Raw genomic sequence first — 17,088 nt, 5'->3', positions numbered from 1 at the left:
ACAGAGACTGCTGGTGTCTTTCTACAGAGCCTCCATCGAAAGCATACTAACGTACTGCATAGGCATATGGTACGCTAGCTGCACAGTGGCTCAGAGGAAAGCACTCCAGGGAGTAATCAACGCTGCCCAAAGGACAATCGGCTGCCCTCTCCTCAAACTGAAAGACCTACACAGTTCCCGCTGCCTCAAAAGAGCCCATAACATCATAAAGGACACCTCACACCCTGGACACTCCATGTTCGAACTGCTGCCTTCAGGTAAACGGTATAGAACAACATACACAAGGACTAACAGACTCAAACACAGTTTCTACCCAATTGCAATATCATGTCTCAATGCTACTAAAAGTAGATGACTTTCATTGCCCCTGTTGTCATTTGTGCCCTTGATGTTGGAATGCTTTCAGACATGTTTTGTTGGATGCGCTAACAAATTGATTGAGTGATTGATTGTTTGAGTGATATATCAACTAGGTCGTATGTTGAGTGTCTGTATGGGGCCTTAGGCCTGGATTGCTTGGGTGTATCTACGGTATGAGAATACTGTATTTTATATGTATTTCTATCTTTTATATCCTATCATTATAGTTTTTAAGTATTTAATTATAGTTTTTAAGTATTTATCTTTTGTGATGTTGCACTGACCAGAGACATCTTTCAATTTCATTGTACCTGTGACAATGACAATAAAGAATATTCATTCATTCATTCATTCATTCATTCATTCATTCATTCATTATTAAAATGAGTTCTTCCTCCCCTCTGTTGCCATGTGGTTGCTCACAGTGAATTGCTGGGTTTTTCTCTATGATATTGTAGGATCTTTGTCTTGTGATAGAAAGCGCCTTGAGGCAACTGTGGCTGTGAATTGGCACTATAATAATAAAATGGAATTGAACATATAAAAACTATAGTAATGCAATTCACATCCATGGTTAGTGAAGACAAATGATTTTCTAACATATCACAGGCTTCACATCACTGTCATAACGAGAATATATGTTAATTAATATATAAAAGGGGAAATAAGAAGTTTAATGGTTCCATAACACAAACAGGAGTGGTTGCAGGTATCTTTTGTTTTGTTTTTTTTACTCACACCATACATTAGATAGTCACTGAATGTCCCACTGAGATGTGAACAGTCAGCAAGGCTAACCTAATCACACACACACTCCCCTACACTCTCCTCATTTTGCCTTTGCTATTGCCTCCCACCCTAATCTCTGATAAACACAATAAGAGCAGACTGACAATTTTTCTTCCTGAAGTGCATCACTTCTCTTATCTGCCATTGCACGAGCAGCTCTGTGAAAACCCTCCCAGGAGGTGTTGCTATGGTAACATAAGGTCAAGACAAGGCTTAAAGGTCCCTGCATGGAGCAAATTGACGAGATAAGTGAGAGTCTGAATGACTGCTGATTGAAGAGTCCTTGCATTTACATTCAAATACAAAGAGTATTGTGTGTGAGAGGCCAGGTGTGTGACAAATGCATTTGTGCATGTGTGTACACAAAACCTGCCCTCTGTGCATCTGCAGAGTGAAGATAATATAGTCTTAGAGATCTCAGGGTAAATTTATGTTAACTGGTTGTTATTTAAAGTCTGATGCTAGCTGAAGTGATGATTACAATTCTAAATGTTCACTTGTTTGCTATACATATCTATATTTATGTGCCATTTGTGGCATAGAATGGAATATGTATAGTTTTCAAAACAAATCTTAAAATAATAGGTTCAACACAAAATATGATTGAGCTGCTGCTTTGGCAAATTTTGCATAGTCTGTTCTCTCCTAATGCAGACATCCGGAGAAACAGAAGCTAGAAAGTTTGTTAAAAATAGGAAGGTACTTACTTTTTTATTATTTCACATCTCAAGGATTACTCTATCATTCTAGCAAACAAGGTTATCCAGTCATATGGCTTACTAATTCAGTGTTCTGGTTCACTTTCCCCACTTTTTAGCTCATTTTGTGGCTGCAGCAGGGAAAAGCAAATGCCAAGCATACAAATTTGAATATCAAACACATTTGGAAAAGACTCAAGACTGGATCGAGGGCGTGAAACGGTAATCTTCTGTGGTTTCGTAACCTTATCATTCTGTGCAAGCAGGAAAAAACTTAAATGACGTTGAAGCTGTGCTGAAAAAAATAAATATAGAAAAAAATCTCATGTGTAACTGAAATATGTATTTTGCCTGATCATTAAACTTTAATGGTAACTTACTGGTTGTCATTTACAGTAATTTAACTATTAATAATAAGTGAATGCCATATGCCACATATGAGACTGAATAAAAAATATAATATATATTAATTTTACAAAGTGACACAATGAAAAAGAATAAAAAATTTAATTTAAAACCTTGATTTGCAGTTTTGTTTTTTTTTAATTAATAAATTGAATGTAAATATATTTAAAAAACTGAAAAAAGTCTAGAAAAAACCCTGTTTAAGTGAGACAGCACAGGGTTTACAAATGAACTGGTGAAATTGTACCTATTTGCTGAGGCAGTACAATGAGAGGCCTGGGTGGGGTGACTGCAGCTCCGGAGGTAGAGCAGATCACCTACTGATCGGAAGGTTGGTGGTTCGATCCCTGGCTCATGTATCCTTGGGCAAGATACTAACCCCAGGTTGCTCTCGATGCATCCATCGGAGCATGAATGTGTGTGAATGTCGATAGAAAGCACTCAGTTTAGAGACAGTGCTTGTGAGATTGGGTGATTGTGGCATGTTGTATAGAGCGCTTTGAGTACTCCGGGAGAGTAGAAAAGCGAAAGCTATGTAAGAATCAGTCCATTTGTACAGTATAATGTGAGGCAACAGCAGCAGTTCATAACCTACCAAAATTATGCAACGCTTTCAAACTGTCGGTGGTCTAAGCAGCAGTCCTTTCTATCCACTTGTTCACTACACACTTTAACGACATTACAGTTCAATGTGTTTTTTCTTAATCTCATCAGTCCCATGTTTTCCTGTGCTGGCTTGAACACCTTTAGGCTTTCACGTCAGAGACTTTCTCACTGCTCTAATTCAACTCTGACTAAACTCAATGCTGCAAACTCAGTTTGTGATTACCAACAAATGCATGTCACTTTGTTCCTCATGAATCAGTAGAAAATAAAATCCACTTTCACTGAAGCCTCAGTGTATTTCAGCATAGGCTTTACAGTTAGCCTTTGAATTAGCTGAAGCCAAGATGTCATCTTGAGATTTTCAGAGCCTTTTCCAGAGGAAAGACTATTATACTGAGTCATGCACCACCTCAGCAGTTATTGTCCCTCGATGGAATTCACTGAAGGTGTGTGTACTCATAACTGGATGCCACGGCTGACACTGCAGGACAACACACTTCTCTACTCCCATATCGATCATTCCAGCTGTTCATCCACAACATCACTGAATCCCAAATTCAGTTATTTCCATAATGATGCTTGCTCATAACTGCAAAGCGACACTAGCAGTATTGTTCTGAGAGATTAGCTGGTGAAGCGACAATTGCTTGGCACATAATAACCCTGGATACTATTGTTATGGTTTCTGCTAATGAAAATAGCTTGCACCTGCTGTGAGCTTCAGCTGTTGTGTCTTTCAAAGGAACAAGCTGAAAACTTTCAAAAATCCACATTCATGCTGACAGCGGTTTGGTGCACGATGCTTTAATAAACACTTTTAACATCAGTTTCCATGGTTTTTTTTTTAATGTTTTTGTTTTTTTCCTATCACCATTACGTGTTGTACAACCATCAATTTGGCTTTAACCTCTCATATTTCTGGTGTGATTAACCTCTCTTAAAGACAAAAGAGAGCATAAGAGATGGAAAAGAGATGTCCTTGAATAAAATTCAATAGTTGAATTATTGGAAAGCATTTATACTAACATTAATGGTGACTCTCTTTATAAGAGGCCTGGTGATGATTACATGGTTGATACTGGTGGTAAATACATGTTTCCTCCTCACTGAAAACTCTGTTGACGCCTGCGTAATACCTCGTAATTGTTCAATCCACAGCTTGGAACAAACAACCTCCTGATGCAATCTAGAGGCCACAAGGTACCCATTAACACAGACGCCTGTCTGGCAACTGTTTCGTTGGGGAAGTGAATGCCTGCTGATTGCCCAAAGGGCCGCTCATTATTGTTACATTCACTAAGTGCATTTTAGGGCATTTCTATTGTTTCTTTTAATGTCAGTCTGGTCTTTTCTTTTTTTTGCCACCCTTATTCCTAGCATATAAAAAATAGGACAGGAAAAAGCAAAGACTGTTGGTGGTGTGGCCACCAGGCTGCAGAGGGTATCTCATAAAGGGTCATGGGGAAGAGTAACCATCACTCACTGCACAAAATAGATTTCAAAGCCTTACTTATCACGCTGTCATTAAGAAGGTGCCAAGGAATTGCAGCATAAACTATATACATTTATGTGCATCTGTCCATTTATTTCATATGGTCTATAATGTTAGTTATAATTGTGGATACAACTGATCATCACACGACGATGATGCTGCACAAAATCATCACTTGAATTCCTTGCTGCGACGCTTTGAGCTTGGACATGAACACACCTAAGTATATGTACACTTCGTGTAGACAAAACATTTAGAGACTGGAGCTTGAAACACACTCCTGCATCTGTGAATTTGCATTGTATGCCAATAAAATACAACAATAATGTTAATGACACACACATTTAAAAAAAAGCTTACCAAAGTCAGTACATTCTAGGTTGGCAGCAGTCTCCAGGGTTAGGGTCGCTAAAGCTGCTAGCAAATGCTAGGTAACGCCTCAGCTAGTTAAAAATCACTGAAACACGTTTGTGCTCTTTTGGACCATTTTAACGAGTTTATCCGGCAAATTATATGTCTTCTGTCACAAAAAGGTCTGTGACTTAAATTGTAATACTGTATGAATATGCTTCAGTCTATGTATGCAAGTTGCTAATCAAGATAAACCACATTAGCTGCTAACTAGCTGCTAGCACTACAGCCTCTCATCCAAATATGGCCATTGTTTACTTCCAAAGAAAAACAATGGTGACAGCCAAAATGCCAAACTTGAAGCTTCAAAGCAGTAGTCCACAAAAGAGTATGTGCTCTTGTTGTGATTGGGTCCAAATTTTATATAGAGTGTTTGACTTTAGGTAACATTTAAATAGTGATAATATTATCAGTGTGAAATATTGTACTTTTTGTTTACTAAATTTAGCCTATTCAATATCTACAGTTACTAAAAATAGCCCCATCTTTGCAAGATAGACCAGTAAACATTTGTGAGTTACTTTAGCCCAAAGTACAAAGATCCTAAGCTTGTATTTTCACAAAAACACATATATGCTTTCAGCAAGGCAAATATTTGGACTATAAATATTCATTTGTCATATTTCTTTGGGGAAAATAGTGGGTTTGTGATGTGTGTACACTGTTTATGACATGTAATACACAGTAATGTTCTTTTTTTTTTTTTAAAGCAATTTCACTCGAAGCGGGAGAGCATAGATTGAGCAGAGATACACCATCAGCTAATTGGCTATCCATTAGTCCTACTCCCTCAGGGAATCTACTTCCTCTGTTGCGGTTTAATTAACAGATTTGGACTGGATCCAGTCACCTCCACACCGCTGCCCGCCTCCACACTTTTTATTACAAAGCTGACAAGTGCTCACAGATTGCACAGAGTGTGATCAATAATCTTACAAGCATGTCATGTGGATCAAAGATCTGCAAATGCAAACATGGTCACAGAATGGTTTTGGTTGTATTTTAGTTTTTCCGAACGACACATATGGATGGACTTATCTATGGATAGATAAACACGCAGGGAGGTGTTCGTGTGCACACATGAGTCATTTGGCCCTAAGGCAGTGACTGAAGTTAAAAAACACAGGAGACTCTGCAGCACCCACAGTGTCACACTGCTTGTGGAGGGTAGATTTTTGGGAAGGTATACAGGAATTTGTGGGGGGGTGCATTAATGCTTACATGCATTGCCACAGTTCTGCTAAAACCAATATCAGCAACACTTTTATCCTCTTCCTACACAGAGTGCAGGACACATGCAGTTTATGAAAAAAAAAACGTACCACAGGTGAACAGACGAGAATGAAAAGCTTTAAAAGCTAAAGAGTGGTGACCAATTAAATTAAAAGCTCTGTTTCCTCGGACAGTGAAAGAAAGAGAAAACAAAGGGTCACGTAGAGGTTAATTATTTTTTTTACCTGTTTCACAGCAGTCCATTAATTCAAGCAGCAGGGCTTCAATAACAGTGTTCTAAACCTTATCAGTGATAGTGGAGCAGATTTCATATTCCTTCCTCTTCTTTCCTCTTTCTTTTATTTCCTCTCTACCCTGTTGTTGTTTTCCCCTCATCTCTTCTTCTATCTCCTACACTGCATGTCACCCTTCTTCATCTCACTTGGTTTCTCCTCATCTCTTCTCTCGTGACTCCTATTCCTCTTAATTCTGCATTTTTTGTTTTTAGTTTGAGTTCAATTTCTATTCCAGTCCCCTTTTTGTATGTGTGACCCTTTAGAGCAAATCAAGGCCTCCACTTCCACCTGTATCGTTTTTAAAAGCCACATACACAAAAATCCTCATTTTTACAGTAATTCCAGGAGTTCTGTATCAGCAGCAGACAGATGAGCACCGTGACTGATAATGTTTTTGGCTTGCTGCACCTCCAGAGACACGGCGCGAAATGTATCTCACATTAATAAAGAGTATTAGAGATTAAAATAAATCCCACCAATACACAGCAACAACTAGGACAAAACAGAAAGACACGAGCAACACACAAAGCACAGACTGCTAAAGTGAACCTAAACACGACACCAGCCAGCTTCACCTGATGTATTTACATGTAAGCACGAGTTTATGGCTGTGTGCTGTCCGCTATCACAGGTGAATTCTGCAAATAAAAATGTATCCAGCTGACGGCAATGGCTGCTGTTGTTTGGACGAGCCATCAAGTTTATGTTACTAAGTAAGACAAACTTAACGACGCTTCATTTTCACAGGCTTGTGTTAGCGGCAGTGTGGATTAAAAAGGCTGTCCTGCACACTCTAAACAGAGACTAAAGACATGACGAAGGGAAAAAAATACTTACAACTATCCGCTCACTGTGTTTCACCGGTCTGCACTTCAGCTGAGAACAGACTCACTCGGAGCCGTGAACAGCGGAGACTGTCTCAGAGCTCTGAGAGCTGAGGGGGTTTGTAAGAACAGCCTCCACCTACAATACCCACGCGCGCACACACGCGCCCGTGTTTCTTTTTTTTTCTTTCTCTCTGTTTTTTGTTGGAATTTCGAGGACCCTGCAGACACGACGTATTAGCAACTCTCTTAACCAATAGAAACCACAACCCTAGTTCTAGAAACAGTTTTAGATGTTTTATATATACATTATATTATAATGGTTATGCTCGGCTTAATCACATCCTGTATTATCCTCTCTCGTAGCTGAGAGCAAATGTTGTGGAAATCTGAAATAAATCAGGTTTTCTCTGCGACTTTAATTTGACTTTGCATTGGTTCAAATTACCAGCAGGTCCATGTGCTTTTTTACAACCCAGCCAACATTTATATGTGGGGCCCATATGGTTTGGAAATGGGCTGAAAAATGGGCCCCATATAGGATTGTCCGCGGGTTCCGTAATGGCCCCATATTAAATGCCCATATAGGTGTTATGTTAGGAAAATCTGGGAACTAAATGGGCCCCAGCTGGGAAAAGTACACAGAAACCCACCTGGGCCCCATCTTTCAAGTTTTTGTGGGTACCATGTAGGCACCACATAGGCTAAAAAGTGGGTTTTAAGTGGGATTGTCCGCGGGTTCCGTAATGGCCCCATATTAAATGCCCATATAGGTGTTATGTTAGGAAAATCTGGGAACTAAATGGGCCCCAGCTGGGAAAAGTACACAGAAACCCACCTGGGCCCCATCTTTCAAGTTTTTGTGGGTACCATGTAGGCACCACATAGGCTAAAAAGTGGGTTTTAAGTGGGATTGTCCGCAGGTTCCATAATGGCCCCATTTTATAAGCCCATCTCGGTGTTATATTGGTAAAATCTGGGAACTAAATGTGCCCCAACTGGGCAAAGTACACAGAAACCCACCTGGGCCCCATCTTTCAAGTTTTTTGTGGGTACCATGTGGGCACCACATAGGCTAAAAAGTGGGTTTTAAGTGGGATTGTCCGCGGGTTCCATAATGACCCCATTTAATAAGCCCATCTCGGTATTATATTGGTAAAATCTGGGAACTAGATGGACCCCAACTGGGCAAAGTACACAGAAACCCACCTAGGCCCCATCTTTCAAGTTTTTGTGGGTACCATGTGGGCACCACATAGGCTAAAAAGTGGGTTTTAAGTGGGATTGTCCGCGGGTTCCGTAATGGCCCCATTTTATAAGCCCATCTCGGTGTTATATTGGTAAAATCTGGGAACTAAATGGGCCCCAACTAGGCAAAGTACACAGAAACCCACCCGGGCCCCACCTTTCAAGTTGTTTTGTGGGTACCATGTGAGTACCACATAGGCTAAAAAGTGGGTTTTAAGTGGGATTGTCCGCGGGTTCCATAATGGCCCCATTTTGTAAGCCCATCTCGGTGTTATATTGGTATAATCTGGGAACTAAATGGACCCCAACTGGGCAAAGTACAAAGAAACCCACCCAGGCCCCACCTTTCAAGTTGTTTTGTGGGTACCATGTGAGTACCACATAGGCTAAAAAGTGGGTTTTAAGTGGGATTGTCCGCGGGTTCCATAATGGCCCCATTTTATAAGCCCATCTCGGTGTTATATAGGTAAAATCTGGGAACTAAATGGACCCCAACTGGGCAAAGTACACTGAAACCCACCTAGGCCCCATTTTTCAAGTTCTTAGTGGGTACAACATGAGGAAAACATGAGCTAAAAAGTTGGAATGGCATTAGCAGTGGGTTCTGTATTTGCATCTTATTTCTAGTTTGAATTGACTAAGTTCTGGCACTGAGTGGGCCCCATGTAGTAAAACAGTCACAAAATCAGTTTTTCAGACGGCTAATACGGGTTCTGTGACACAAAGACACCAAATATATTAAAGCTGACCGCAAACAAAATCTAGTTTGTAAATAAAACCATTTCAAAAATCACGAGGGTACACAAAACAACATTTTTCACATTTATTTTGTCCAACAACTGTGATTTTACGTAACTGTATTCCAAAGTGCGTAAACGTTTAAAAACTAGAAATGTCAAACTACAGCAAAATTCCTTAGATATTTGGAACTGTAGCAACATGGGGAAAAAGTCAGATGGAAAACTCAAAAGCTTATCTTGAATCAGCAGGGTTTGTTTTTTTACAGAGCCGTAAGTCTATTTTGTACCCTTGCAGCCCTCGGTCCTCCTCTGTCTTTAGCTCCACTGAACCACTTGGACAGAGCCTTCTCTGCTTCTTGCAAGTTGACTTTTGATGTTAAATAATTCTTCAGTGCCTCTGCAAATGAAGAAGAAGAAAAACGGGCAAGCCAAAGTAAAGTTAATCTTAGCTTACTTCATTTGGTGATGATTTTCAAAGAACAATGTTTATTTCACTTTATTGCCTCAAAAAATATATACAAATTGCATGATAACCAATCTCAGTTACACTTTCAAACACTTTATTAAAAAAGTTTAGTTTTCTAAAGTTCAAATGTCTCAAGTGAAACTAACTTACCATACACAACATTAAAAAGACGCAAATCTCTGAACTTTTTTTCCCCATGTCGGCCAAGCATGTTGTACTCCACAGCCAGCTCAGGTGATATGAGGAATTTCATCATCCTTCTTGTGGCATCGTCTACACTTGTTTCCCCTGTATCTGCTACCATGGCAACCTGAGGGGAACATACAAAAAGGACAGATTAGATACTGGCATCTGGTTAGGTTGCCTCCCTGGTGAGGTGTTTTGGGCACGTCCCACCAGGAAGAGACCCAGAACACCCAGGACATGCTGGAGGGACTATGTTTTTCGGCTGGCCTGGGAATGCCTTGGGATTCCCCCGGAAGAGCTGGGCCAAGTGCCTGGAGAGAGCGAAGTCTGGGCCTCTCTACTTAGTACCGGATTGGGTCGAGGGGCAGCAGCCTAAGCTTAAGATAATGGACCGGAATGGAGGATAAATGGACACTTTACATATTACTTAATGTTTACTGTGTGGTGATAAAAAAAAAATGGTAGTAAACACAAGCTAAACTAAAAAAATTAATTGCGCTTCCTTAACCCTTTATCCCCAATAATGTTACGCAGGATAACTGGTAGGTCTGGTAGGTTTTTTCCTCTACTGTATACTATATGAATGTAATCAAGGATTAATAACAGAAAGAAAAAAGAAATTGAAATTTTGCCATTTTTACTAAAGGCAATCAAAATGTACATGAATAAAATATTTAAATTAGTCAATTCAAATTAATAACTCTAAAACACTGAACAAAATTAAGTATTTGACCCTGTGGTTTATTTTCGGACATCTCTTTTCTTCTAAAAGTCCAGGCGTGTTGGGCCCCTGGCAGAGCTCAGGTTTGACGAGACAGGTTTGGAAAAACCTGTCGCTGGCGACTTTTTGGGGGCTAAAGGGTTAAAATAAATAGGAATTGGCCAAAATTTGTATAAACTATGAAATAGCAGAACAAAAGTAAAAAAAAAATCTTTATCTGTTATCAGAATCAAATATTTGATTAGAATAAAAAATTTAACTTTCTGGAAGATTTCTCGTTACATCTGTCATAAAAGTAACAACATCTCAGAAAAGAAACATGATAGCAACAGAAAAATATGATAGCAGTGTGATGTGATGGTCCCTGGCCAGATTTTTACACATATTATAAGCCCTGTGACACAAAAACCACAGAACTCTGACACGCACAGACTGTTTTCCTTCGTGCTAATGAAGAAAAATGCTGGTCTGGTATGTAAAAGGGAATTTATTCTTCCAGGACCTGAAGCTCCGCAATGCAGCCCTCCAACAGCCAAACCTATCTGTTCTCTGATTGTCTTGATGCATGCTCAATCATCCAGGTAAGTAAATCTCCAAAAGTTGATTCTGTTCATCTGGACGTGGCGCTTGCAGCATTTTCTCCCACTGAAAATGCTACGTCCAGATGAACAGAATCAACTTCTGGAGATGTTCTCTGATTGGATTGTTTAATTGGTGATTGACATGAAATTGACCAATCAGCTGAAAGGAAGAAAAATAGGGTCAAAATTTGGATGTGTAAGTATAAATCCACACACAGCCAGGAAAGCCGAGCGCAGAGTTGTTTGTAGCACCAATTCAGCCAGAGTGGAGCCAGATGGATTTTCCATCCATCCACACTGTAAAGTCTATAGACCAGCAAGTGATAAATTAACAGTGTTGTTGGTATTTTCTAAAACAGTTGTATGCAATAGGAATTGCTGTTTATAGTCCTCCTGTATATCTGCATGTTCCCTCCCAATTAAAACCTGTGATAATGGAGATTCAAATTCATGTCATACCTATACCAACAGTTATCAAGTATCCAGATCGACCTTTACTGATGTGCTCTGTCAGTGCGCCCCAGGGCAGCTGTGGCTACAATGTAGCTTGCCATCGCCAGTGTGTGATTGTGTGTGTGAATGGGTGAATGACTGAATGTAGTGTGAAGCGCTTTGGGGTCCTTAGGGACTAGAAAAGCGCTATAAAAATGCAGGCCATTTACCATTTAAAGGAAAATTGTTATTTCCATGTATTTTCCTGTTCTGCCTTCAACTTTGAGGACTTCCCCCCACATTTCTAGTTGTGACAGTGCACCTACAACAAAAAAAATCTGCTGTGATTTACATTTGTTGAAAGAGCAATTTTGTAAAATAGTCTATTTTTGTATGCACAGTTTACAAATCTGTCCTGTACAGCATGGACTGATTGCATGCTAAAAAGTTGTTGCTTAAAAATAAAACAATAAATTTTTAATTAATAACATCAGCAGAAAGCCTTGTTATTAATTAGATGTACAATTTCTATAGAATACGAAACAACTCAGTTCATTTTTGATCATATCAATACCAGCATATTACACAACTAGTGATGGGATTTTCGTCTCTTTTTAGAAAGCCGGCTCTTTCGGCTCCCAACCGGCTCTTCAGGTTGTTTTGTTGCTTTAATTAATTTATTATTAACAACAATATAAAATTATGAACAAAAGGAATTACTAATGTAAAAAAAGAAACGTGGTTTTATTTATATATGTTTATATATAAATATATATGGTGGCCCCTAGAGACAAAGCATGTACAAACTCCAAAACCCATTTCTAGCGTCAACTGAACTTCCAAAACAGAGCTATCTAGATCACTTAATTTACACAATTGAAATCATATGTGTATTTTTTGTGTATTTATACACAAGCACTCATATATATTCATAAAAAATTCCAAAAGCTGTTCATTTACCTGTTACTACCACACACCAAATCCGGTCGTTGGTACTTCCTGGCTTGTGTAGCCACTAGGTAACAAAATCTCAACACTGCGCCTAGCATCCTGGAGCACTTCTGTTGTGTTTTTTGAACGTGCTTTGGAGTTTGTACGTGCTATGGAGTTTTTACGTGTTTTGGGGTTTGTACGTGCTTTGTCTCTAGCAGCCACCGTAAATATACTTTTATTTATTCTCTCCACATAAAATGTAATAAATAAATCATATAATACAAAAAAAACAACTATTTACATTTCAACTTTTAACTATTTAAATTTTCAGCTTTTTCCTTTTAAACAAATTTAAAGTGAAACAACACAAAACACTGCAAACCACAACACAATTAAATATAAATTATAATATGAAAACAAACAGAAGATGCACATTCTCTGTCATATGGGCCTGCATGAATAAACTTTCTGAATCCTTTATCATCCGCAATTGAAAATAGTTGTGGATGATTACTATACCTTTCTAATGTGACGTTGTTGTCCCTGGCTCTCTTTCTCTCTCTCTCCCTCCTGCTCTGTTACTGTGCTACTGCGTGTGTAACAACCGCCCCTCCCCCCTCTTCCCAGCGCAAAGCACAAGGCTCGCGTGCAGAGTGAAGCGGAAAAAAAGTGCGAGAGAGAGGGTGAGAGAGAGAGAAAAAACACGCTTGTGTCGTTCACTTCAAAGAGCCGTTTCGTTTTGACCAACACATCACTAACAACCATGATGAAAAACGCTCATCTGCTTCCATCACCATCAGCTGATTAACATTGAGCTGCTGCAGTCAACACCATCAAACTAATTTACTGTTTAATGTTATGTTATTGAATGCTTTTATTTTTAAATCTTTACCAGCGCTTAAAGACTGTAGATGTTCACACCTGGTGTTAGAAAACCGAGCTCACTGCAGTATTTTTTTTTTATAACAGTAAATTTAAATTTTTATTGGTTACCGTGTTTATTACCACTTTTATCAGTAATGTACTTCCTATAAAATATGGATTTGATAAGTTACCGGTTTATTGAAATCAGCTAGTGAACACATCGATCACTTTATTGAACTACACGCCTTACACTCTTGTGAGCTCTGGTTACTAACAGCAGGTGTGAATGTTTGGAGTCCAAAACGCAGATAAAGATTAGAATAACAAGGCAATGTAAAATCAGTTTAATGCAGTTGACAGTAGCAGCTCAGATGGAAATCAGCCAATTGTGAGGAGAGCAGAGGACCAAAACTGTCAGAGTTGTGGGTCAAGTGAAGAGAACACTGTTGGCATTATTGTTAGCATAAAAGATGAAAATTAAATAAATGTTAAATTTTAAAATAGATCATTGCCTCCTGTGCCTAAATAAATATATATACTTAATACCAATAAAAAAAAAAGGATGCCCCAAAGACCATCACTTTTCAAAAATAATAATAATAATAAGTAATACAAATAATATGAAAGTTACTTACATGTCAAAGATGGTGCTTGTGATCTTGAAGAATCTAAACGTGATAAGGAAATGAAAGAAAGTGCATGAGAAAATACAAACATTTTTGTTTTTTCCCAGGATAATTCAATATAAAAGATTCTCTTACTAATGCACAAAATGAACAGTGTAATTAAAAGTTTGAAAGGCACTGCATGTGTTTATATGATAAACTGACTAATTCAAGCAGCAAACACTAGCAGTGCAAAAATGTATCTAACTAGCTGACAGACTTTAAAGTCACAGGAAGATATATCAAAATGGTGACTTATGCCAGAACAAATGACTTGACAGACATAAATCCTAAATTCCTTTAAGTAAAAAAGGAATTACTTTTTTATAAGTGGTCCCTAGTGGTTTTCAAATTATTACATGGCTTGTTAATTTTTTATTAAATTATTAAGAAGCCAGATGAGTTCAAAACATTTACAAATGACTATAAAGCACTATCCAAACTTCAAATCAAGTGGCAAAATCTCCAAATTAAAAGTACTCGCAAACTATAAAAATTTGATTATACTTAAAAATATGCAAAAACTAATTTAGTGGAATTTTTACCTGCTCAAGAATACATTGAACATGCAATATTTAATTGAAAAGAACAAAATTTGTGTACTTTTAGAAAGGATTATTAAATATTTGGGGATACTAGACATAAAGAGGGTCTCGTACATTTACGGGCATCTAATTTCCTGGATTTAATGGTTTAAAAGTTTAATAGGTCTTTGAAGTTGATAATAAAATTGAGTCCATTATTAGCAAAAAGAATTTAAAAAAAAAAGAGCAAAAAAATGCTTAATATATAATAATTGTTTTAAACTTAAGCTTTGTAATTGTAGCAGATTTCATTATGTCTGTAATTTTTTATTTAGCCCCACAGTAGTAAAAGCCATAAATGGGAGTTAGATTTATTACTAGTATTTTACACAGCATTCAGCTATAATAACATGTTCTGCATTTTCCTACTTCACCATCTGATCTGAACAGCTGCACTCTCTTAATTAATTAATGACCTAACATTTCTCAGTAACCAATAACTAGATGGAACAGCACAGTATCTAAGAGAGTGATCAGACAGTGTTTGAGCTAAAGACGCTGTGTGTTTCTTTTGGGGGCTTTTTACACACTGATCCACCACCGTTTTCCCATAGTACAATGCATATCTGGTAACATTACCGTATTCAGATCAGAAAACCGTTTCAGCTGCAGGCATCTACTCCTGTAATTTAAACAATCACCTTGCTACACTGCACATGAATATTACGTAACATGGTATGACTAGCTCATGTTCAGACATTTAAGATACTGTTCAGCCATTTTGTTTACTGGGTAGTGCATAATGGCCGAGTTAGCTGAGCAGGAATCCACTAAAGCCAAAAAAAATAATATAAATTTTTTAAATTAATTACAAAAACCTTATAGGAAAACCCAAGAAACAGTTGCAGAAGCACAGAAAAAAACTGCCGTGTACGTTATAGTGTGTAAATTCAAAAACTGTATAGAGAGAATGGTGCAATGAAAACAGAATAAGATAAGATGAACTTTATTGAGTAGAATATAGGCAGTAAGAGTTTTTTAATTAACTTTAAATTATGTTTGCCAAAGACAATGCAGCAAATTAACCCAGTTCTACCTGCTAGCTAAAGATGTTATGCTTCTCCCCCTTATACCGTTTAGGACGACTATAGAAAGTTACTAAAATAACCATTGATGAAAACGTATCAAACTTTAAGTATTTACCTTTGTCATAGTTTTCGATTCTTTGGTATCCTTTTGTCCTCCACGTTCTTAAACACCAGGGAGAGAAAAGGCCGCAACAGACGAAAGACCGCGAAGACTAGACGCTAGGCGGTGCAATCTGCTCCTCCCTCTTTTTAAACGAGCCAATAGGAGCTGCTCACATTAAAAACAACTTTATTTAAAAAGTCGTTTTACACCTGATACAAAAATTTTAAAAGTCAAACAATGCACAAGTTTAAAAGAACAATTTTATTTTTAAAAGTTTTTTAAGCATAGGGATGGTTAATATGTTTTAAAAAGTAATATATAATATTTATCAAAAAGTGTCACCCAAATCAACATCATAATAAAAATATAATTAATAAAAATATAATAATGATAAGAAGAAGAATAACAGTTTACCTAAAAGCTCTTCTAACATTAGACTGGTTTTGAAAAGTTTCAATAGTGTCAATACACCATAAGGACAAGGGAGTTTCACAGTTGAAGTGTGACTGCTTGAAAGACCCCATTCCCTCTCCTTTCCACTAGTTCAAAGAAAATATAAATTATTTCTGGTTATATAATTTGAGGGCACAAGTTTGAAGAGTAACATTTTAACAGATCGGTAATATACTTCAGGAGCTTTACTGGATCTGATTAACCAAAACTTCCATCTTCCATGTAACTAACTGTCTTTTCTCTAATACAGTAGAGTGTGTCTGATCTACTAAAAATCCTCAACTGCATGTTTGCTCAAGTAAATAGTCTTAATTGTTTGAACAACCAGTAATCCTTAATTTGCAAATGCCAAATCTGGATTTTGTCTGTGTAATTCACTTTTATCTTAGGTTTTTTATTCGTATTTTTTGCTTTTCTTTTTTTCTACTCTTGTGTCCGTTTTAATCACTTATTATTGCTGCTGTGACAAGTGAATTTACCTAAGAAGAATCATGAAGTCCTTATTTTATCTTATCTGAGCCTCACCATGCAGCCTACCATGCAGAGTTCACATTAAGTACATAAAATGAAATCTAAAATTAAAAAGTAACCAGTTTCAAACCAGTTATTTGGAATAGTGTGCAGAGTGTTTTGAGTAACATTGAATGTTCAAAAACACCAAAGTTCCTATAGTCTCACTTGACAGCTGGGTTGTAGTGTCTGATAACACATAACATCTTGAGGTCTCAATGTGGACTTTGAGTACATTTGCTAGCCAAGGCTAAATACTGAGAGGGTCAAAAATGAAGGGTCAAGAACATCTGACTGTACGTAAGGGTAGCAAAAGTGATAGACTGAGGTTGTGCCAAATATGTTAAAGTTAGGGTGATTTCTTAGAGAATGGTACCACATGGGTGCCGTCTGCAGGTTATAAAAGAGAGTTATGTTCATACTTTCTTTTGAGATTATTTTTACAATTTGACTTTCAGAACTCCCTGGGTTGTGCGCAATC

The 17,088-nt window shown here is 37.8% G+C and overlaps 1 long non-coding RNA gene across 1 annotated transcript; it reads right to left on the bottom strand.

Annotated features, from left to right (window-relative positions):
- Window positions 1-9,047: 9,047 nt before the first annotated feature.
- On the bottom strand, window positions 9,048-16,057 carry LOC146630103 (uncharacterized). The gene is made up of 4 exons (XR_014906275.1): window positions 15,657-16,057; window positions 13,900-13,932; window positions 9,698-9,857; window positions 9,048-9,478 (listed from the first exon to the last, which is right to left on the bottom strand). It is a non-coding gene; the product is annotated as an uncharacterized LOC146630103 (long non-coding RNA).
- Window positions 16,058-17,088: the final 1,031 nt, after the last annotated feature.

The sequence above is a fragment of the Diplotaxodon limnothrissa genome, linkage group LG6, assembly GCF_057381915.1.
Source record: "Diplotaxodon limnothrissa isolate DT_005_m linkage group LG6, D_limnothrissa_male_GT1.1, whole genome shotgun sequence".
Taxonomy (NCBI): domain Eukaryota; kingdom Metazoa; phylum Chordata; class Actinopteri; order Cichliformes; family Cichlidae; genus Diplotaxodon; species Diplotaxodon limnothrissa.
This window is presented reverse-complemented; position numbering and strand designations above follow the sequence as displayed.